Below are 24,624 nucleotides of genomic sequence, written 5' to 3'. Positions count from 1 at the left end.
TCATGTGAACATGCTGCCAGCTCCCAGCTGCTTTATGGAACCTGTAAACACAGCAGACGCGGACAAGGAGCCGTGGCTACAAGCCCTGTCTGGACATGCCTTTACCTCAGCCAGGGGTGCTCTGGGTCCAGTAACGCCAATTTAGTCACCGTCGTACTCACATTATCGATCAGGACGTTTGTTGCAGGGTCTTACAGGGAGAGAACTGGAGCTACCCAGTAGGAAAAAACGCTGAAAAAAAGTTGAAAAGTTGAAGTTTGTACTCAAGGTTTTTTCTTATAAAATAAAATAGTAATGTTTAGTTGCAGATTTAAGTTGTATATCGTCATATATTGTCCAATGAAAAACAAGTATCTCCAAAACAGCAACTTTACAGGAGAGAGAAAAAACCTTTTAATAATAACTTTCAATAAGAGTCAGTGATAAAAGAGTTTATTTTAGGTCATTTTGAAGTATTTCTATTGGTCTGTTCATCGAAAAATCTTGGCACAGTGCAAGGGACAGTTTGTTCAAATTATGTAATTAGCTAAAATCTGATGTGTAAATTGTTATGTTTTTATACTGAAATTTTTCAGATATTCAGATGTCGTTTAACAGGTTTATTTACTGCCCTGTTATCTTACCATATCATTTCCACTTGTTTTGCCTTGGTTTCAACACTTTCAACGCTGGCCATGGCTCAAAGCCAAATGTTATAGCACAGTTTTCACGCTGTTCTGTTTTCAAACACTGTAATTATGCCGCATTTCATTGATGTCATATGCTGCACTGCGAAAAATATAGATAAAAAATCTTAGCAAGTGAAATGATCTAATTTCAAGCCAATGAATCTAATTTTTTTTATCTTATTGTCATATAAACCATGGTAGGTCTATGATTATTAAGCTTATTTTAGGAATATAAGCAAAAACATATTCTAATTCCAAATTAAGCCAAAGAATGTGTGATTCTTTCTTGATTTAAGTTTTACTTCACTAATTTTAAGACTTTGTATATACAGCCTTGCAATGAGCACTCAAATGCAGCATTGTTCCTGTGTCTCACTGGGTAGTGTTGCTGTCCTCTTGCTGGATTTTGTTTTGAAGGTGGAACCTTAACTGTGTTTGAGGTTCACAGTATGTCTCTTCTTCGTACAGAAATCAGAGTTTAAACAACTTCATTAAAGTAATGAAACCTACCAGTCCTGCTTATGTTTTTATAAACATTTCCTAACCTTTAAAAAACGATTTTTTTTGTGGTAATTTCTGCCTCTGCTGCGCCCTCTCAGGTTCATCTCTGCTATAGGCCAGGATGATGTATTCATGTACTTTGGTATGCAGACACATCACTATGCATCAATATGCAGATCAGACAATTAATAATACCGCCTCCCTGCTGATGTCCAACCATTTGCGTCAGATTTACACTGCTCCCGCCCCACCTCTAAACCTATACATCACCCAGAGCCCCTTCCAAACTACCCCTCCCATTTTGTTAGCCTGTTTCAAATTTGAGCTGAGGGTGGAGTCAGCGTAAATCAGGGGGTTTAGTGGCCCTTTAAAATGATTCTTTTACATGATGGAAATCTTACATAACCTTTAAAAAATTCTGCCATTGTCATATAAATCCTACAATCCTTTGGTGAACTGTTCTTGAATACTCTGTATCAAGCCTTAAATTAATTAAAACACTAAAACTGAAGCCATGATATATTTAATATCCTTAATGCGGTTGATAAATGTGGACATAAAATGCTGGGTACAGATAACTCCACCTAATAGACAATTAGATAAGAGTAAATAGATAATTACCATATATTAATAATCATTGAATTTGATTAATTTCTTGTTGTTCCCAAAAATGCTGAATAAAACATTTTAAATATTGTAAAATATTCAAAAAACACCTACATTATTCCAATTTATTCATGAAACAAGTAAAAAATAAATACCTTCTGGTGCTTGGTGTAATAATAGTGGCATTAAATATTAATGTTTGGACCATAACAAAGTTTGTTAATTCGACAGGTAATTCTTCAGTTTGATCTCGCTGGCAGGCAGTGATTCCTGGAGGTGACCTCCACCTGCCTCACCTCTCACATGATGACAGAGCTCATCAGATCCAGACTTAGCTCCCCAGAAGCATCATAGTTTTAAGCTGAATTTAACAGCTGGAGAAAGAAGGAGAGAGAGAGAGAGAAAAGAGAAAGAGAGAGGGGGTTCAAAGTGACACTGACTCCACCATCTTCTGATGATCTTTGTGCTTGGATGCTTTTGGGCCACGGGGCTCAGATCAATCAGGCAGGAGAGGAGCCGGGGGACGGAGCTGCAGGCTAATAGATTGTGCTTTTACAGCTCAAAGACGGCACTCTGGGGCTCCTCTCTTTAAGCGGCGTCGGGAGCATTTGCATAAGCAAGGGCAGTGGCCCTCGACCCTCGGCGCTCTGATCTACGATGATTCACACCGTCCAATCTTATTACCATCCGAGAACACCATGTGTTAATTATGTTTATTATTATGATGATGATTGTTTTAGTTATCTCCAGAATGCAATTTGCAATCACTCAGCAGTTACCAAAACAAGATCTCATTATCAGGATGACAAGAGCTTCATGATGAAAATTTCCAATATATAGCAGCTTTCATCCACATACACAGACACATGCTTAAACAGGCTGCTTCCTGCATGTTTCTGTGCAATTTATCTTCTGTGTAGCACCTCAGTGGATGAGATGAGATGAAGCAATCAAGATGTGATTATGGTTTAGGCTTTGAGCTTTATAAATATTGCATTAACAGGTTAGAAATTACAGACGTGATTTACAAAATCACAGTTTTCAAAGGCACAGTGTGAAATGCTTTAAGTTAGATTGAAGTTACATTTATGAATATAATACTGGGATGATTTAAAAAAAAAAATATTTGTAGACAGTGACTGTCTGAAGGCTGAACATTGCCAATTGCGGAGTTTCCTCTCTTGCGATGCGTTGCCATGTCTTTAGCTACGTTTACATTAAAAGACACATTGCTCAAATCTGATTTTTTGATCTTGATGGTTCACATTCACAAATATACAGGGGTTGGACAATGAAACTGAAACACCTGGTTTTAGACCACAATAATTTATTGTCCCGACGGACAGTTCTGGTGAAAACAGGAGAGTTGAGGTGCACAATTGAATTCTGCCGTGATTTGAGCAGCCGTGGTTTATTTTATATTATTTGGATACAATCTGGAAAAGCACCCGAACATCCCTTTCAGACAGCTTCCACTTACAGCGTCCACAGTTAATCCTGTTGGATGTGGTTCGTTCTTCTTGGTGGTATGCTGATATTACCCTGGATACCGTGGCTCTTGATACATCACAAAGCCTTGCTGTCTTGGTCACAGATGCGGCAGCAAGACGTGCACCAACAATTTGTCCTCTTTTGAACTCTGGTATGTCACCCATAATGTTGTGTGCATTGCAATATTTTGAGCAAAACTGTGCTCTTATGCTGCTAATTGAACCTTCACACTCTGCTCTTACTGGTGCAATGTGTGATTAATGAAGATTGGCCACCAGGCTGCTCCAATTTAGCCATGAAACCTCCCACACTAAAATGACAGGTGCTTCAGTGTCATTGTCCAACCCCTGTAAGTGAGCTGTTTTTGTGTGTAATGTGAATGAATCTGTCCCTAAAAAACGTCTCACACGCGCACATTAATATGTGTATAAACATCGCCTTCTTCACCACCAACAAAAAACCTCATATTTGAGAGACGACTCTGAGCTTTATAAAGGGAAATGGATGCATTTGTTTTCAGCTCATATGTGGAGCATCTTCTGCTGGAGTGGAGAGTAAACAGCTGGTCTGAAGTTCATGCTCAGGTTAAGGAGGTGAAAAAAAGCCAGGTGGTTTGCTTTTGCTGTTTTTGCAGCTTTAGCTTCACAGCTGCACCAAGACACGTGTGGTTACGAGAGAGAAGCACGTAGCGAATGCGGAAAGGAAAAAAAAAAATTGGCACGGATTTGGCACGTTCACACAGCCATGGAAAAAAACAGGTTTGAGCCACATTGAGTAAAAAATCTGATTTGAGTCACTTCAGTCTGGTAATATAAAAGTAGCCTTTGTTTTTAATAAATTAAAAAATCATACTCAATTGGGTTGAGGTCAGATGAGAGAACATTTTCTTTGGTGATTTACTGTGTAGCTCCATTATATCAGTTTTGCAGCAGAATGTAAAGCTCTGTACATTTTAGAATTTATCCTGCAACTGCTTCTAGTAGTTTACCAAACCTTTACACAAAGCAATCCAGACTGTTCTCATACATACTAGTATAGCAGTTCCCTAATGGTGGAACAAATGACTTTCCACTACAAGATCAGGAGCGTCTCTCACTATCTTTAAGAAACTTACGAAAACAGAGCTCTTCAAAGAGCACCTACTCTCTTAACACCTCTAACAAACTAACTACTACTAACCTCATTTCCTGCTCTCCCTCCTTACTTCTTCCTCTATCCCACTATTTCCTATTTGGCCTCCTTTAGACCCTGTCTAAAATGTTTTTGCCTTGAACTGTTGCATACATTATTTGTAAGTTGCTTTGGATAAAAGCATCCTCTAAATGTAATGTAATGTAATATAGTAGTCATATCATCTGTAAATATCAGCCACCCAGCTTAAGTGGCGCCATAACAGTGCCTCCACCATGTTTCACAGATGATATAGCATGTTTTGGATCTTGAGCACTATCTATTCCTTCTCCATACTAGTATGTACTAGTACTACATGTAGTTTTTTTCTGTGTTTTATATCAGTCTAAAATTAACTTTATGATATTGAGTGTTTCTATTGTTTTTTATCTTGAAATAAATGTTCTGTACTTTTTTGGATATATATCAGTGAGTGCATTTACATGCACTTCATAATCTGATTACAGTAGAACTTCAAAGTCTCTCAGTAATCAACAAACAGCATTTACATGAACTTGGGTAATCAGATAATGGGAGTTAATAATCATATTTTATTTTTGCAAATAGCCAATGATCTCACAAAATAAGACATGATTTAAACATCATGTAAAACCCAGACTTCATGCTAATTGTTTGTTTTTTGACACATTTAGCCGCAATACAAAACATAGATCAAGCTAAAGGTTAATTATATAAATTATAATTCCTTGAGTTTCAGAGTCGCTCTGAAAGAGCTGGTCATCATCTTGCTGAATACTTCAGTTAAGAGTATTCATGCATTCACACCAAGAAATATGATTAATAAGCTAAAATACAGCTCTCTTTATCAGATTTACTAGTCTGATGTAAGAAATCAAAGTATGCTGATTACATGATCACTTGAATAATCAGATAACTGACTTAATCTGATTATGAATTGTTTTTTGAGTGTATGCAAAATCCCTCATTGATGAACCTACTGCTGAATGATATCCAGGGTCTTTCTTCACCAAGAAAAGAGTTCTGCCTTCATCTCCTTCAGTCGTGTTCCGTGGCCTTCCAGTTGTTTTTCAGGCTGCTTAGCTCACCAGTGCATTCCTTCCTTTTACGAAAATACCAAATTCACAGCAGTAGCGTACACTCCCAAGATTTAAAACTAGAGAGCTGTGATTCAAGTGGCAACCCTGACCCCCAAAGGCATCACACAGAGAAGAGAAAGAGTTTCAATTCTCGTCTCTGCTTTCTCAGTATGAATACTGAACAAATGTCTTTACTGACATTCAGTGCTAGATTTCCTGAAAGATCTTACAGGATGTCTAAGAAGCGCTACTAACCGTTGGGGGCTGGATGAGAAAAAAAAGCTTGAGACAATAACACGCAGATAGCTATTTTTATGTACATCAAATGGAACGTTTTCTCATTATTAACTAAATATAGTTAATATAGTAGACAAACTTATGAAAAAACAAGAAATTTGTTATGTTAGTAGTGATTGTAACTACTAATATAAAACCAAAATGCACTCAGATTTTTTTTAATATGTGCCCCCTTTCAACGAATAACATTTGTTATTAACACAGTTGCACAAAGAATTATGTGAACCTTTTGGGATTACTTGGATTTCTGAATAAATTTATCATTAAATGTGTTCTGATCTTCATCTACGTCACTACAATAGACAAACACAGTCTGCTTAAACTAGTGCCACACAATAAAAATATATAATATGTTTACATGGTTTTATTGAACATAACTTGTTAACATTCACAGTGAGGGGGGGAAAAGTATGTGAACCTTTGGATTTAATAACTGGTTGATCCTCCGTTGGCAGCAAAAACCTCAACCAAACGTTTCCTGTAGTTGCAGATCAGACCTGCACAACAGTCAGGAGGAATTTTGCACCATTTCTCTTCACTAAACTTCAGTTTCAGTTCAGCAATATTCTTGGGATATTTGGTGTGAATCCCTCTCTTGAGGTCATGATGCCACAGCGTCTCAATTAGGTTGAGGTCAGGACTCTCCAGAAGGTGTATTTTCTTCTGTTGAAGTCATTCATTCAGTTGTTGATTTACATCTATGTTTTGGGTCGTTGTTCTGTTGCGTCATCCATCCTCTGTTCAGCTTCAGTTGGCAGACAGATGGTCTTAATTTTTTTTATATTACAAGTACTACCCATAAAATGAAGCAGATGATATTAAAATGAATCTTAATTTATTGCAGTGTCACATTGGGCATGGTGGAGTAACAAGGTTGTCTATTGAGCCAATATAATGTATCTATGATATTAGAAAGTGTGAATAACCAGCATTAAGCAGTGCTTCTCTTTTAAAATGCCAGATTTGCTCTGCTCTTATCCACCCTCTACCCCAACACCAGGAGGGTGAATAAAACACACACATACACACATACACACATATCCCCCACAAACAACATAAAACTCCCTATTAACACCCCAAAACAGAAAAGAACAGCTGCTGAACATTCAACTCAAATCCAAATGCTTGTATTTTAGGATTGGGTTTAGGGTTAGATTTTAAGTTTAGGTTAAGGTTTGGTTAAGGGTTAGGTGTAGGGTTTGATTAAGGTTTAAGGTTAGGGTTAGGTTTACGGTTAGGTTCTATTTTTAATCATTTACATTCAACATAGGGTTAAATTTAATTTAATAGACATTCAATTCAGTGTTAGTTGAATGTCAGTTGAGCCTCAACAAGGCCATAAAATGGACCATTCAAGTAAAGTGTTACCCTAATTATTATTATTATTATTATTATTATTATTATTATTATTATTATTATTATATAACAGTTAGTTCCATCCTCTCAATGTGATTGGTTGATTTGAGAGTCATGCTATATATGCTATATATAAATGCTATTAGTTCCTTCAGGTTCAGACTTTAGACTGTAACACAGCAGTGTTAATATTTCATGGTTTAGCACTCTCTCTCGCTCTCTGCATTATTGCATAAATATGCTGACAACATATAGCGTTCATAATTTATAGAGCAGAGTGCCGTGTCATCATCTATCAGCATAGGAAAGAAAGTTAGATAAGCTCTTTTTTAGTCTAAAATAAAGTGCTATAGCTCAGAAGTGAGAGATGTGAGAAATGGCAAAGCAGTCAAAATAAAATTATACCAAAATAATATATAATAATAATATTAGCCGCTAAATTGTGTGTCTCAATTGGAAATAAGGAAAATTTGAATATTAGAATAAAGTATCCCGTAATCTAGAATGTGCACACAGGCAACCAATCGCAATTCTTTCCAATCGCATGTGTGAAAGAGAGGGAGAGGGAGAGAACGGCATTCATGAAGTGCATGCAAAACAGAGAGGTGTTCTGATTGGCCTGTTCTTTGCAAAGATTTGGTGTGAGTGTTTTTTCCCTCCTGGTTGGGATGCATTCAGGAGCATCATGGCTCCCATCAAAACTCATTTTACCTCTGAATTCTCTAAAGTATATCTATGTCTGGTAAAAGTAAAAAACAATGAAAGTCTTGTCTGCAGTACAGTTTGTAATAGATTTTGTTTAACTAGCTGGCTAAAAGATAAAACTTTACCAAAAGTAAAGGTCTGTTGTTCTTTGGTGTGTTTTGTGTGTTTTTTTTTTTTGAACAGGAGATTATTTTTTTCTGTAAGGCTGGATCTGGCCCTACTAACACTGATGTTTAGATCAGCACTGTGGTTATGTGTTAATAAGCTTATTTGATTATATTTTTGAGCACTTAACCAAGCGTTTTTAATTCATTAACGGTGGCTATGTTCTATGAAACACTTTCCAGTCTGCTATCGACATTAAATTAAAAACACAACTGATATAGTTAACAGCACTTATGGAAAGAAATGGCAGAAAGGGTTAAATCTGCTCCATGTTTCTTCCAAAATCAGTTTTTTTTTTATATTACTGTTAAATAGTAAATGTGTTAAACTCTGCTGTGTTGGTGTTGGGGGGTGGGTGGGGAGTTGTGATGTTGTCTGTGATAATTTAACAGTCAGGAGGATGTGACTCATGACTCGTATATAAAAGACAGTGACCTGCTCGGCTGCTGGGCTGCCAGGTCACTCACTGCTCAGTCTTACTCACAGCACAGCGTCTCTTTTCCTAAAACATATCACACACAGCTGAATGACTCAGCATCCTGATCTGCTGCTGTGTGTGTGTGTGTGTGTGTGTGCTTGCTTGTGTCTTCATGCTTGCAGTTATATGTGAGCAATGTGTTTCTTTCTTGGTCTTGATAAATTCCATTTTTTTACTGTATCTGTACCGCTCTTCCTACCTGTCACTGACTTTCACCCATTACCATTCCTTTCACTTCTATCCTGCCTCTCACAATCCTCCTTTCATAATCACTCTCAATATTTTTCTGTTTCCTGTTCTCTTTATTTCTTTTTCTAAGTTTTTTGCAAATTAAAAAAATGTGAAATTGGACCTAAAAAAAAAAAAACCCAAATAATAAAAAAAGATTTTCATAGGTGGAGAAATAAAATAAAATATGATAAATAAATGGCATGATGGTGTTTTAAAATAAAAACAAATGTTTGGCTTGTCTGGTAATACAATGCAGAGCTCTTCTTTCAGAAAAAAACTTATCACACACAGCTGAATGACTCAGCATCCTGATCTGCTGTGTGTGTGTGTCTGTCTGTGTTTATCTTTCCAGTTGTATGTGTGAGTAATGTGTCTCTTTCTTGGCCTTCATGAAATAATTTTTCTTTTCCTTTTCTACCTCTCTGTCTGTCACTCATTCAATTATTCTCTTCATCTTTCTCTCACTTGCTCCATCACACCCCCCACAACTCTCCTTTCATGATCTCTCTTTTTCTGTGTCGTTTTTGTTCTCTTTATTATTTCTCCACCTTAAATTATTGTTTACCAAGATTTGCAAATTTTGAAAATGTGAAATTGCACATAAAACAACCCTAGAAAGAGACAGAAGTTAACAAATACTTTAAATATTGCCAAATATGTTTATCCTAGGATGAAGTGGAAAAGTCTTTAATTTCTTTTATGCAAAAATGCCTCTGACTTGTTCGGTAGGCTGTACCATTACTTTGAATTTATTTCATTGCTGTGATAAAGTGTTCTTACACTAATAAAAAAAAAAAAATCGCTATCACTCCATACTGTACAGGAATCCAGCTGATATAAACAAATGGTAATTATCTTATCAGTTAGTGCAGATAGCTGGTAATTGAAAACAACTGTAACACAGCTTTTCAGAGGCTGCTTTAGAGATGCAGAACCCAAAACTCATCTGTACTACTCTTCCAGAACTGTCTGTTGGGTGTGGGCTTCCAGATTTATGGTTGAAGTGGCGCTCAGATAACTGTATAATATATATATATATATATATATATATATATATATATATATATATATATATATATATATATATATATATATATATATATATATATTTGTATAAAATGTGTATATCTCAGCTTGTCAACAAATGTACATGTATAGCTATCCTCTAAGAGGAGCTCAAATCTTGATTTGTATTAAGAATTGAGAGCCAAGGTGCAAAAAATATATACATTTTCATATAATGCTGTTTAAAATAGTTTAGAAAAAAAACCATCCATCCATCCATTCATTGTCAATACCCACTTTTTGTCTTTGGACTGTGGGAGGAAACCAGAGCACCCATAGGAAACTCACACAGACATGAGGAGATCATGCAAACTCCACACAGAAAGAGCCGGGCCACCCCAGCCAGGAATTGAACCCAGACCGTTTTGCTGTGAGGCGACAGCGCTTAGAGAAAAAAATAAAAAATAAAAAAAGATTGAGGGCCTTTTTGTACACCCTTGTGCACACACCATGGTGGTCTGGAAGTGAAGTATGTTCACAAAGCCCAGCACTGTTAAGATACAAACACGCCAAAGTCAGAGCACACTTTAAAGGGCCTTTTAAAGGGAATGGCAAGTGTCACACTAATTGGTTTATTTGATGTTATGCCCAAAACACAGCCATGATTAATCAAAGCTCTGCATCACTTGTAAAAGGCGGCGACCACCCTGCAGCCATGCTTCCTGTGGTCTACACTATATGATAATTGGGGTCTCAGTTGAATAGACCCAAAGCTTAGTGCGGTGAGAAGGTTTTACAATTGAAACTGCTGTCATAGGTGTATAGTAAGCCTACTGTCCTTTATCTGCAGAAAGACAGTCAGGATGACAGAATCCATTCAGAGAACAGTTTCCACAAACTCACTCACCCCCCAACTGCTGCTTTTGTTGTTTGGTGGACGCTTCAGAAATCATACAAAGATAGCAGCCTGTCAAATCCATAAGAAAGGCACAAAGCTGTGATAAATGGCTTTGCAAAGCGCTTGTGACACGCTCGGGAAGGGCCTAAAACCTCCACGCCACACAGGCCTAAGTGAGATCCAGCTTATTGTGTTATTATTATTTTCCCCCTCCGAATTCCTTTGTGCGCGTGTGTTTTTCGCCCGGCCACATTGTGTAATGTTTTCTTGAGAAATGTGTTTCATAAATGATTCTCCCAGACTTCATGTGTCATTTGAGATACACTGACAAAACTTCTCGTCCTCTGAAAGAGGAGGAAAAATGTTATCTTCAAACAGCAAACTCTTTTCCTGAGGGACTGGCAGACTTCATCAGTGGCGCCTCATTGTTGAATTTCCATTTTCTTGGTTTTGAAGATACAATAAAGGCTTATGTTTGATACCGTGTGATGTGGTTTTGTCCGAGAGCAAAACAATCCCTTATTTTTAAAGAAAATCCCATATTCCCTAATGAATTGATAATTACAAACAGCATCGTGGAGATCTGCGGCTTGTTCTAGGCCTGCAAAATATGGTCTCTAAGCTGGAGGACATGTTTTATGGGCTTGGAGAAGAAAAATAATTAGAAATCCTTGACAGTTCAGAGGAGCCGACGCAAGAAAACAAGACTTAAAGCCTACAACTTGACTCCTGACACTGCCAGTGCAGTTTTATTCCTTGTCACTTTGTAATTGTATTTGCCTTGCAGGAGAAGTCACTTGGGTAAGCCCTTGGTTTGAATGGACAGAGCAGAGAGGCGGTCTGAGAGTCAGGGTCTGAGGATGAACACACTGAATATCAATGAATAAAACTCAGAACTTTAGAAGTCTCTTTAACGGAGAAGACAGCCGACTTTGACCTCTTAATATATTTGTACATGTCTTTTTCAGTACAGTGTGTGTACGTATATGTGCTTGCTGGAGTGGGTTCAGGGACTGGTGTAGATGTGTGCAGATTGTTCACACTTTAATATGAAGGAAGCTTTGCACTGGTGCATGAACCAAGCTTCATCTTCAGCTCAACTACGAGGGTTTTGAGGGTGGTCCATCACCATCTGTTAAAACAATGCATTTTCAAAATGTCAATAGCCCAGGACTAATGCTATTTTAATGAGACTTAATACTGTAAATGAAATGTTATATATGCAGTTTAGTTTCGGATACAACAAAAATAAACAACAATTCATTCCCTTCTTGGTGATCTTTTTGTTTAATTGAGACCAACAAATGACCAACAAAATGAATGTATAAAAATAATTCATTTATTTAAAGTAGATCATACAATGGCTTGTATACTCTAGTATATTAAAGAGACTTATATTAGAATGTTGTGGTGGGGAGTTGTAGATCCAGGGCAGTGTAGATGTGTGAGGGTTAAAAATATTTCATTATCTCTAAAATCATGCAACTACATTGTTGAATTTTTATACATAAACATTTATCAACACTAATAATTCATCTCAGTAGCATAAACTTGCTATATTATCTGCTTTCATTTTCTGTTTGCTTCTGTTGAAGCAAAAAAGTTAAGCCTCCTTTTACACTATTTTATTTAATGTAATATTTTTTTATTTTTATAATCAGATATGAACTTTTTATGTGATAAATATATGTGTATATGTATACTATGTTATATGTATATGTTTGTGTTTTTTCATCTTTGGTTCCCTGTACTTCTGTCCTCTGTTTTCCTGTCTTGTGTTCCCAGCCATGTGCTCTTTAAGCACATTGCCTTGTTTTGTTAATGTCCTGTCTCCGCCTTAGCCAATAGTGCTGTCACTTTGTGTCTTGTTTGTAACCCCACCCCCTCGTTACTGGTTCCAGGTGTTCCTCACCCTCCTTGTGTATATACGCCTCTTTGTTTCAGTGTTTCTTGTGGAGTCTTTTGTGTGCTTATTATGTGTCTCAGGATTGGTCTTTTTTTTAAATCTCAGTGTATTTCTAGCTATTCGGTTTCTTCTTTGTTTTGTTTGTTTGGTCTTTGTTCTTGTCTTTGTTAGTTAATTGTCCCAGTCTTATTTTAGTCTTATCCTATTTTTGCTTTTCCAGTGTTTGTTTTGCTTTTTGCTTTATTTATCTATTTTCATAATAAATAAATATACCTGCATTTACATCCCTACCTTCATCCTTTCATCTGTGACAGATAAATGACTGAAATATATGATACATATTTAAAAAAACAGCCCCTTTCAAAATCTCTGTACGTGACAAAAGCATTTTTACAGGCGAAAGTTCTGGGACATCTGATTTTACATTTTTCCTTCTAAAACTGAGTGGATTTTTTTTTAACTTGAGTAATTTTTTCACTTATTATTTCACTAAAGTAACGACCTCACCACTTTTACTCGAGTATGATTTAAGACTACTCTGCACTCTGCTAGAATTATATGACTAAATTAATAAAGGAATGGCTTTACCAAAGTACTGTTGTGGCTTGTGAAACTAAAGTGAAGTAGCTAAAATTAGCATAATTTATTTTACATAATGCTACTTATTGGACGAAGTGATTTAATTAAGTTCTGACTATATAACTTCTTTAATTCCTACCGAGTTGAATGAAGACCCGCAGCGATTAATTAAGCTCGGATTGCATCATGCAGAGTGTAAAGTAAAACATTTAACACAAAAAAGTCCTGAGATCTTAATGGATGGAAAGACTTTCTGAATGAATGTAGAAAAGCAGCAGAAGGACAGAACACTGTTCATTCTCTAATAAAACTGTAAACATGACATGAAGTAACTGCAAATTCCTGTTGGAGTTCTAAGACAAGAAACAGGTTAAAATACATGATAAGGCCCAAATAGATCTATAAACAGCTGCAGTGATTAACATGTGATATTAAGTTTAATAAATTACTGCTTGTGTTACTTTGACATCTGTGACCTTGCGTTAGATCATGATAGACAGTAGTAATTGGAAAGAGTTGTTAGATTATATAGTTTCTTAATTATTGAACATCAACTGTAGCCAACCTTGTCCTTAAAGACTAGCTGATGTTTTTTATGGGTGCTAGAGAGGCATCTTCATTTCTGCTGTAAGAAATTAGTATCAGCTTGTTAAAATTACAGAAATGTATTCATTTTCATGTAAACATTTCAAATAATTGTTCTAATTTTTACATCATTCCTGAAGAGGTGGAGTATCATAAAAATGTTTTACATCCTCTCCATGCAAAAATCATAAAAGAAACCTGACACAATGCTAAATCCAATGGGGTGTTTATGAGAAAAGAACATAAAAACATAACCTAGTTTCTTATAATCAATCAAGTAAAGTAAAAGAGAGAGGACTGGACTTGCTGTGTGTTAAATTTGGTTTCTTTTGAGCTAAAGGCTGCCTTTTGTTTGTATCTGCCAAAAGTGGCATTTCCTTTGTTCTAATTCCCGCCTTTTTTTTCTCTTTTAAGGCCACTCGTTTTTCAGCCTCTTCATAATCAGTCATTCTTAAAATGTATGGTATTTTGAATTATAAATAAGCACAAGAAGTCACCAGCCAAGCTATTCTAATTCCTGTTGCCAAATTTAAGATATAAAATCAGAATTTGTCTTTAGTAGTATTTTAACATTTTAAAATTACTTGCTTTAAAATTGGTACTTAGAAGATTTTGCTTACCCCTTTGGCAGACTTTTGCTCAATATATACATCTCAGTTTGTATATATCTTGTCACATTTCTCCATAACGAGTCATCATAACTCTCTATCATCCTGTCTCCTCTCTTCTGACTCCTACTTTCAAGTATTTTCAAGTCATGGTCATGTGATACATGCTTTGGATATTCTAAATGCATGACTAACTACATTTGTGAGTAATCCTGGGTAAGAATGTCTGTTAAAAGGTGTGCATGTGTACATAAATGAAAAGATGCGCTGCATCTCCTTGGGGTTTTGTAGCTGTGAAATTTAGCTCAGTGAAATGACAGGAGTGTGAAAATGTTGACTCTGTCAGGCTCTCATGTAACACGTGTGTGACATTGCTTGGTGATGTCTACATTACAATGTGACTGTATGTTCCCGAGGAGGTAATCTTTGACATGTGAGAGGAATTCGTAATGTGTATGTGTGGGGTACTAACCTTTTCCTTACCAACATTTGTGTGCCCGAGGGCTAGAGGTGTGAAAAGGGGCTTAGCCGTGCTGAAAAACCATTTTGCTCCCAATCTGGAAGTATGGGCCACAGGTAAATTGAGGGCACCTCCAGGGAGTTAAAACAGGCTTGTCAAATGTCAGCTGTGAGACTTTCCAAAAGCCAAAGGGCACGTGAGCGAGGCCAGATGCTGCAATGCATCGCCTTGACTGGGTAGCACAATGTCTGTGAACAGCACCTTCCCCGCCCGCACCCCCCTGAAGGGGTGCGGTTCGGAAAATCACTTACCGTATTCCTGCTTTAAGCGTTGACATTTCTCAACTAAGCTGTGCACGAATGTATAATTAGGTACTCCAGATTGTGATGCTTTTCTCAAGAGAGACTTAAAATCATCTTTCACCTCACAGTTCAGGAATCTTGTCATTATTTCGCTCTTTCGGATGGATCAGGGCTTCTAGCAAGAGACAACACCCACATTAGAATATGGCGAACACAACATACAGTGCAGAGTTTACCTCAGACTTGGTTGATCAGCTAAAATGTTTGGTTTTAATCGTTAGTTTTTCATTGGTGGTACAAGACTAATTCTTACAGACTCACTACATTTATGTTACTTGTTTGTTGTTGTAACTTGCCTGTGGTCAAAAAGAATGGACAATTCAAACTGGTCAAGCCAAGATGTCCACACTGGTCAACCATCTTGACCACGCTGGTTGACCAGGATGACCAACTTGACCAACTACATAAACAGCAAGACCAAACATGAATGAAACAATCCATTATCACAATCTATATTGTCAGCTATTAGCTGGTTAAACAACTAGCTTTCCTCCACCTTGACCATTAAAACCAGTTTAGACCATACAAAACTGGCCAACATTACAAAGCTAGTCTTGAGTCAGTTTTTCCAGTGAGGTAAGAATAATATAAATTTCAGCTCTAAATCTCCACGCTTGTGTCTAAATCACCACACTTCCTTAAAACCATGCTGAGATTGTCATCTGAGGCAGAACTAAAATATACTTTATTAGTAAAAGTATCGACAAAGGGATGGTCAAACAGAAAATGTTCAACAACGGCAAACAGCAGTAACTAGGGGATATAATACCAGAGTAGACAAACAATCCAGAGGTCATACACGGCAAGACAATATCAAATGGTAGGCAAGAATCGAGGTCAGTGAACAAAACAAGGTCAAAAACGAGACATAATAGCAGGCAATAGAAAAAGTATTGTACAAGAAAAAAAAGTCAATACTCAGCAAAAACAAAGGGCTATATAGGGCTGGTACTCAGGTGACCTGCTTCCTGGAAGTGTCATGTGTTGTGTCATGTGATTGAAATTATGTTAGGTAATCTCAAAAAGTCTTGCTTTTGTGGGTTCTGACTCTTGTGTGATGGTTTTTACAGAAAAAAAAAATCTAAATTGGCACTTTTATAGTTAGATTTTACAATGTAAAATGTCATATATTAAAAACTTTTTGTGGCATTAAATACTTATTCAGATATTTACAGTCCAGGGTGCTAATGGTTTTAAATTTCTTTAATATAGATTTGCTAGTATTAACATACAACCTAGATGGAAGAAGAAAGAGAGAGGTGGGTGGGGCTAACTCAGTGGATATTTGGGCTGGAGTTCGGGGCAGGAAAGCTAAAGCCCCCCCGTAATGAGAGGTAATGAAGAGAAAGAAGGTGGAAGATCGAGAGGAGGTGGGTGCTAAGTGGTGCAACACACAGGTGGAGAGGAAGTTAGGGTTTAAATAGGGCAAGTGGGTCCAGTAAAGGGCGTGAATTAATTTCCCAAAATGAAATAATATACATAACACCACCTGATTAGATTAGATTGGTTTCATGTACCTTTACCATAGCTCTCATTAGCTAACATTTCAACCTGCATAAACTAATTTTAGAAAGTTGGAACAAAGCTCTCCCTTAAATCACTTTCACCACAACCATTTATCTATTTATTTAGCTTTTATATTTCCTCCCTTTTACCTAATATGTTGTATATGACTTGGAGGCATCAGGAAAAAATATTTGCCAGTATCAATATTAGTAAAATCCTGCAAGTCACATAAGAAGTGGGACGTCTGTGTTAGTTTTGTAGCTAAAGTACCAAGTTTAAGAAATATCATGCACCAAACGCATTTGTTTGTCATTTGTGTTGTTTAATTAAAACTATCACTTAAATACTTAAAAGTTTTCAAAGTTATAATGTTGTTCTCATTTTGTCATGTTTGCAGTTTAAGTGTCAGGAAAGGTTTGGTATTAAGATCTGCACCGTTGTTCTCCCTTTATCCAAATGAATGCTGGTCTTACCTGAGTGCAGTAAGCTGTTCAGACAGGCTGATGGATGCTACAGTCTGTCCCTGGTCGCAGAACTAATCTGGGGTCTGAGCAGTTCTTCCCTGGGGAGTTTTTTGAGACCCCTGACCTGTACACACACGCAAACACAAATGTCCCACCGCCATCCACAGTACGGCAGTAGTGGCTGTTGTCACAAAGTATATGTCACTTTCACTAAGTGATGACACCATGCCGTCCTGGGCTGGAGCCAGAGTGGGCTTCAAGCAGGTGATGACTTCATTTGTCATCTTTGTGTGAAGGGTTACAGTGGGTGGTGGTGGAGGGGGTTGGCAGATGGTCAGGGTAAACAGGCAGAGATAGGGCTGAAAGACTGGCTGTTAGCAGTGGATAAGAGAAGCGTTAATATAAGTGAGATGTTGGAGGATGTTAGTGGCAGGGAAACAAGGACAACTACCCATCTTTGCTCCTCAAAGACGTTTTTTATGATTAAACACTGACCATTAGTATTTTACCTCATTACTACCCCTGCATTGTCCCTGTCCAAACTGTTTTTTTATTTTATTTCTATTTTATTTCCCATTTTGTCCCCAATTTACAAGGCCAATTACACAACCCACTCATTAAGACAGCAGGAGGGTGAAGACTAGCAAATGCTTCCTCTGATACATGTGAAGTCAGTCACCACCTTTTTTCGAGCTGCTGCTGATTCAGTATTGCCGAGTAGCATCACAGCGCACTCAGAGGAATGTGCAGCGGCTTGTTCCAATACATCAGCTCACAGACGCCTTGTGCTGATCGACATCACCCTTTGGAGTGATGTGGGGAAAGAGAGCCATCTACCCACCCAGAGAGAGCAAGGCCAATTGTGCTCTCTCAGGGCTCCAGTAGCCGATGGCAAGCTGCATGAACAGGATTCGAACCGCCGATCTCCTGATATAAGTGGCAGCGCTTAGCCCCCTGGAACACTCGAAAGCCCCCCACCCCGTCCAACTTTTGCATAATAACTGATGGCAGCATTAGTAGGATTATTTAATGCTGTCTATTTGTTTTTATATTTCTTATACATAGTTCCAATATTTTCTAATATGGTGCTGAAGTTTACCAGCCATTTACCATTGTTGAAAAGCCTGTTCATTTTCCTTTTAAATGGGAATTTAAACCAACACAGATTTTTGTGTTGTGCCACACACAGTTCTAGTAAGAAAATGCTGGTTGAAGCTCTGCTGATAAGAGATGACAGTGCTTGAACATGTTTTCTTAATATCTGATGACACATCTTGATCATTTTATCATTTACTGCTAAAAATATAATTGGTCCTTTAATGCTGGTCCTGCCTCCGTGAAGTCAGCTGAATACATTTATTTAAATTCAATTTTTTTTTTTTTAAATGTAATACATTTATTTATTAGGCACCCAGCTCTCTATACTGTTCTAAATATGTCAAAAAGTGAGTGAGTGTGTGTTCAATATCTTCCTGCTCTAACATTACTGTAACCATTCTGAAGAGATTCCACAGCAGATCAAAATAGGGCAGCACATGTCTCTCAGCTGTCACACATCCTTATTTTGGTAAAGCACAGACTCAGAGTTTTTCTGTTCTGGTAGTGTTCATCAGATGAGGGACTGAAGCTCATAACAGCAGCCAGTCATCTCCGCCTCCTTTAGTTCACATCAACAGCAAACAACACTGAGCTTCGGTTCTGTAATGTAATGGAAAATGGAATATAAAGTTGTTTCCAATAGAGTCTGTAGATGTGAAATCTATTTCACTTGTTGGCGTGATAAACTGTGCTGACTTTAATAGTGATTAAATGGTTTATTTTCCTTGTATCATTCTAACAATTTTAACAGTCTTGTCAGTATGGATTGCATCCTTCCTTCTGCTTCATGATGTTTTAACTTGCTAAATGAATGTGTTTATTACACAGTTGCCAATATGTATCATGTTGTGTTTGAAATAACGCATAACTACAGTGTTTAGCCTGCTGTTTTCCCAACTGATTACTGCATAATGTGCTTCATGACACATTTGATGTCTTGGTAAATGAATATTTCTAGAGTTATATTGGCTATACTGCTGCAAAAAACAGCCTGGTCAGCTTAAACTGGTTGAACAGCTTAGCTTTTGACCAGCTCATGGTCTGGTTGTGTTTGAGTTTAATGGTTTTAACTGGTCTACAAGTATGATCATCTTGACCAAGTTAAGTACTCTATATAAGCAAGTATGACCAGTATAAGCTGGTTGACCAACATGGCCAAATTCAAATGCAACATATACTGGTCAAGAGCTGGTTAATCATCTAGCTTACCAGTATAGGGTATGTTTTCGTCTCTAAAACCAGCTTTTCAGCCAGATTTTCAACCAAGTTCACCATTTAAAACCAGCTACTAGCAAACGCTGGTCCTAACTTAATTTTGTATTATGTTTACACCTGGTTATTTCTTGTGACTGTAGTATCTGGATTGTAATCACATGCATTTACAGTTGGTATAGACCAATGCATTCAGTGTGGACCAGTATATGGACCCATGCATTTGTGTATTTCAAAGTTTCAGCTTGACTGAACTGTGAATATAATATGTTATAATATGTTTTAGCCCCATATTTATGGCCTATAAGAGGCTAGCCCTGGTGGCTGCTTAATCGCTGGACGCTGTTGCACAGGCTCATCTCTATGCCACGGCCGTGAATAAATTCCCAGTGACAATATTTGCACTTTGTGAGTAAACAGGCGCAGTGGCGGTTCCTCGTTTGCATATCATTAATTTGTCGGTGTCGTGCGGCGCCTCGCCAGTGCTGGAGGTGCCCCATGTCAGCCGTCACGCTGCCATCAGTGCCCCTATGCCCACCGCCCGCTGACGCTTTAGCATTTGTCTGAGAAATGCCAGGCCACAGATGTGACACGGCGCGGACAGGCGCTCTGGCCTGATGGGGGCGACGCGAGCCCTGCTTGGGAGGGGGCCCTCGCGGCCAGCTCTGCTATGTGAAACTTATACAAATTGAAGGGTTTTCTGATACCCCCTGTGGGCCTGATGAGCACACGTTTCTAAAATAAAGATGGCTGCTGAGTTCAATTTGGTGCTCTTGTTTCTGATTTTGTCAGGCCAGGGGTGGAAATGACAGAGGAGGTGAGGCAAGCTGTCAATCAATTGCACTGGGCCTGCTGTGCCTCACCCTGGTGGTGCAGTGTAATGGATTTTACACTACCATTTAAAATATTAGAATTAACATTTTCTAAACTACAAACTCAATTTGTCTACAGATAATTGCATAAAAAGCTTATAATCTGCTGCTTAGAAGGATGAAGCTAGGACGTTATATTTTAGTTTGCCCACAATTAACAAAGATGCAGGTGATTTACAAAAAAATAAAAATAAAGTTTTTTACTTTTAATTACATTTGAAGGAAAAGTAAACCTGTATCAGGGTTCTTAGATCCTCAGATCCTCAGATTCTGTCCTGGAAGTCTGGTGTCCTGCAGAGTTACTTGATGAAACACTGTTAAATTTACCTGTTAACAGTCAGGTTTAGTAGTGGTGGCCTAGTCATTGGAATGCAGCGTTTATTGTTCATACGCTTTTAGATAGATTGAAATTGTTGCTATAATAACTAGTTTGTAGGTGTCATATTTGTCATATTATTTGTTATATCTGTCATTATTGTGTCTGCTGTTTTTTTCCCAGCCTTTACCACGCATGTGGAAGCAAAAACACTGTCAGTCTAACTGCTCAGGTCTCTGAACTTCACAGCAAGGACTCACCCTGATCATGTGACACTACAGCTCTCACGCTCGTGGAGCTTCTGATGGCTCACACCTGGACTACCTTGTATAAAATACCCCCCCTGTTTTCTTTGTTCCCTCACCAAGTATTGCACCTAACTTGCTATCTGTTCTACTAAGCGTTTCTTTTAATTGTTTCGTATTTTTTGACTGCCCTTTTGCCTGCGCTGTCTAGTATGTTGTTTGTTATCACTGCCATTTTATACTGACCCTGCCTGTCTCTGACTACCTATATTGATTGATTGGTATCTGTGTTTGTCTGTCCTTGGTTTGGCCCGGATGACAATAGACTTGTATTTAGTACAGGTGAAGAATGAGACAAGTAGTGAGAAGGCCTGGTGAGAAACAATCATACACTCTGGAGAGAGGGTTGTTTGAATGCTGCCTTATTTCACTCTATGGATTAAGTGTTTTCTATACTTCAGTTTGGTAAGGTATAGTTTTTAAGCCGTGCTTTTTCATACTTATCTGTGCTAAGTTATTACTGGATTCACTGTGCAATCGTCTGTGTTGTTTGGGCAATCACAATACAATCTGTACTAAATACAAGCTGTAATAAAAAACCCTGATCTGGGCAGCGCCTGTTATAATAGTCTGCAAAACAGACAAGCAACATTTAATGCAGGAGGTCTGCACATGCATATTTAACAGGTCAGTGCAGAGTATTATAGCTTCCATGTGAAATAGCGAAAATGATGGGATATGATGCTTGTTCTTGTGCCAGTGCCAATCAATATTGCACAGTAGAAGAGATTCCATTATAAAACAAATGATAGCAGGTATCTAATAAACAGTGGAACACTTAGAGAGTCACTGAGTGAGAGTGTTAATGATTTCATTCACTTAAAACTACATTAACACGTATATTCCCAAGTGAATTAGCATATAATTCAACACAAGCCCCTAAATGTTCTGTGCTATTGCAGCCAATTGCATTTTTGTCAGGATTCTAAAACACCTCCTGCCTTACATCCAAGATTGTGATCTGTCAGGAGCTGATGTCCATCACTTCTTTCCAATCAGCAACCGCCAATTATCTCAGCCACCCATTCGAAAGTAACTTTCCCCCCCTGAAACTCTTCCATACACCTCCCCAGCTCCATTTTCCTCTGTCAGACAGTCAACCTTTTTCTGCAGTCTTTCCTCCAGACATTTTAGTGGGTGTTTCTTTTCACCTGGTGATTGGTTTTAGTGCAGACCTCTCCAGAATGAGGCTAGTGAGTGAATGCCGTCCCACGGCCTCCCCCCATGCGGAACAGCATTAGAGCAATAAAACCCTCACAGACACACTCGTGGCCCTTATTGACTTGTCAAAAGAATGGAGGGCTATAATACACTACACTCTCAACAACATGATAAAACCTGAAAAAAAGTCGCTCGGCAGAAAAACAACTGAGCTTTTATGACTTTCCAACGGGGTTTTGACAGACATGGTGGTTTTCTTTGATCGCTGCTATTTTTCATGGGCTTTGTGTGCGTAGGTTCGGTGTATGAAAAGCATCTATTTCAGTAATTGAAAGCAAAGAAAAAGAAAATTTGAAAGAAATCTTAACTTTACAAATGTGTATTTTGCTCGGATTGACGTAAATAAAGCCAGAAGGCCACTGCTGTCCAGCGTTTCGCTATAGCCATAGAGTGGAGGTTGGTGGGGCGTCTGGGCACATGTTCTGTAGAGGAATATAACAGAGTTTATTTGTTTGATGATGGTGTAGCAGGATCTGAATGACGTGCAGCCTGCTGGGTGCATTTACCCCTTACTGCAGAGAGTTTGACCTCCTGCCCGCAGACCAAAAGCTTACAGCTCAACAGGTTCACTCCTCAAGATGGGTTTATGAAACTAGGGAGGCGGGTAAGTGTGAGCTAAGTGATTTAGTGTGTGTGTGTGTGTGTGTGTGTGTCTTTTTTTCATACATTTTTACGACATGTAGAGATTACAGAAAAAAAGATCTTTTTACAAAAGCAGCTATTTTTATTGGAACAGCTTCAAAGATTAGGGCTTTCTGGCGATGTAACTAGACTAAGTCAACTTATTATCTAAAGATAAATAACATAATCAACTTCAATAACATTAAAATCATAATAATATTATGAGGTCTTCTTTACGCCACCATAAAAATTCTGACTTGTTGAGGCACGGACTGATGTTTTGGAAATATTCTGACCCAACTGTCAATGTCTGACATTTCGCTTACTACCAAATATGCATTCCCTCTACTTGACAGTGTGACAAGGAAGTCAATGTTAACCAATTCATTTCACCTGTCAGTGGTTGTAATATTATGACTGATTGTTGCGTATCATGCATATGGGGCATATCTGTATTAGATAAAGGTAGCATAAAGCCTCTTTTGTTTGTTTTATTGTATAGCTGCCAAAAGACTTTCGCTATGGGCTTGTGCACTGCTGTATGTCCATGTGTGCATAACAAATGGGGATGTACGTGTGTTGGGCATTCACCTGTGGCAACTCATTGCCAAGATAGCAATGGACGTCTGACTTTTGATGTCTGTCTAGGTTCATTTCAATCAGTCTATGTCAGGTCAATGTTTTCCATTGCCGAAAGTAAGCAATATGCCAGAAATTTATCTGAACACTCCTCATTTCCAGACATCCTCGCTAATTGGCATAGATATATTCACAAGCACCTTTTAAATAACGCAGGAGGAAAGTATAAAATAGTCTGTTGGTGGTATGTAAGGTACAATATTATATAAATAGTGTAAAATAATATCATAAAGCTTCTTGTGCAGGATGTAAGATAGCAATGAGCATCACGGCGCGCCTTGTGCAGGGTGTAGGGTAGGGCCCAAGTTATCTAAAGGAACAGCTCTTAAGATAGATAGATAGAAAACTGGGCTTTAACTCCAGTTCTGGAGGATTGTGCTTCTCTACACCACCTACCTTAGCCCACCTCCTACTCTGTAACATGAGTAATTTTGTAAGTCACTCTGAATAAGAGCATCAGCTAAATACCATAAATGCCAAACCATCCCATCGCATAATAACCCTGATCAACCCCATGATTTAACATGTAATTTTAAATATATAACACTGAACCACGGACCTTTCAGCCTGAATAGCTGATCCTTCCTATAATGCCTTTTGGCTGGCTCGCTTGTTTTGTCTCCAAATTAGCAGTGTCTGATTTCTGCCTGTGTCGTGTGGATTAACTTTCCAGAGGACTATTTATAATGGGCCTAAAGTCTATGCCCAGACAAAAAGTTATTATAGGAAAAAAGGTCACTATGAAATGCCTCAGAAACGTCTGTCCACGCCATTCCACTGCATATTGTTGTCTGTGATTTATTCGCCATCTGTAAACGTGATGGCTTTTCCAGGATCCTCGTAATTATCTGGCCAAAACATGGAACTAAGACCTTCTCTTTCCCACCTCATAACCATATTATTATAGAAGGCAAATATGAAATAAACGGAGGTTATTATTATCTTCCTCCGAGGCTATAAGACCTTAAAGGGATAGTTCGGGATTTTTGACATGAATCTGTATGGCATCAACATGACCAGTGTCGTGCATTCTCACTGACTTACCCCCGACCATGTCCGGTGAGCGGAGTTCTTGTCCAGTATTGTCCGAGCCGAAAGTAGTCCTGCATGTTTGCTGGGGTCACGAAACGAAAGCGTTTTTCTTCCCAAAACAGTACGAGTGCAAAAGAGTGATTTATTTGCATAACAAAAAACGGTGTCTGCAAAAGTCACGCCTCATTATCACTGGGGCACTACTTTCA

This window comes from Astyanax mexicanus, chromosome 3 (assembly GCF_023375975.1).
Source record: "Astyanax mexicanus isolate ESR-SI-001 chromosome 3, AstMex3_surface, whole genome shotgun sequence".
In the NCBI taxonomy this organism is placed as follows: Eukaryota; Metazoa; Chordata; class Actinopteri; order Characiformes; family Acestrorhamphidae; genus Astyanax; species Astyanax mexicanus.
This window is presented reverse-complemented; position numbering follows the sequence as displayed.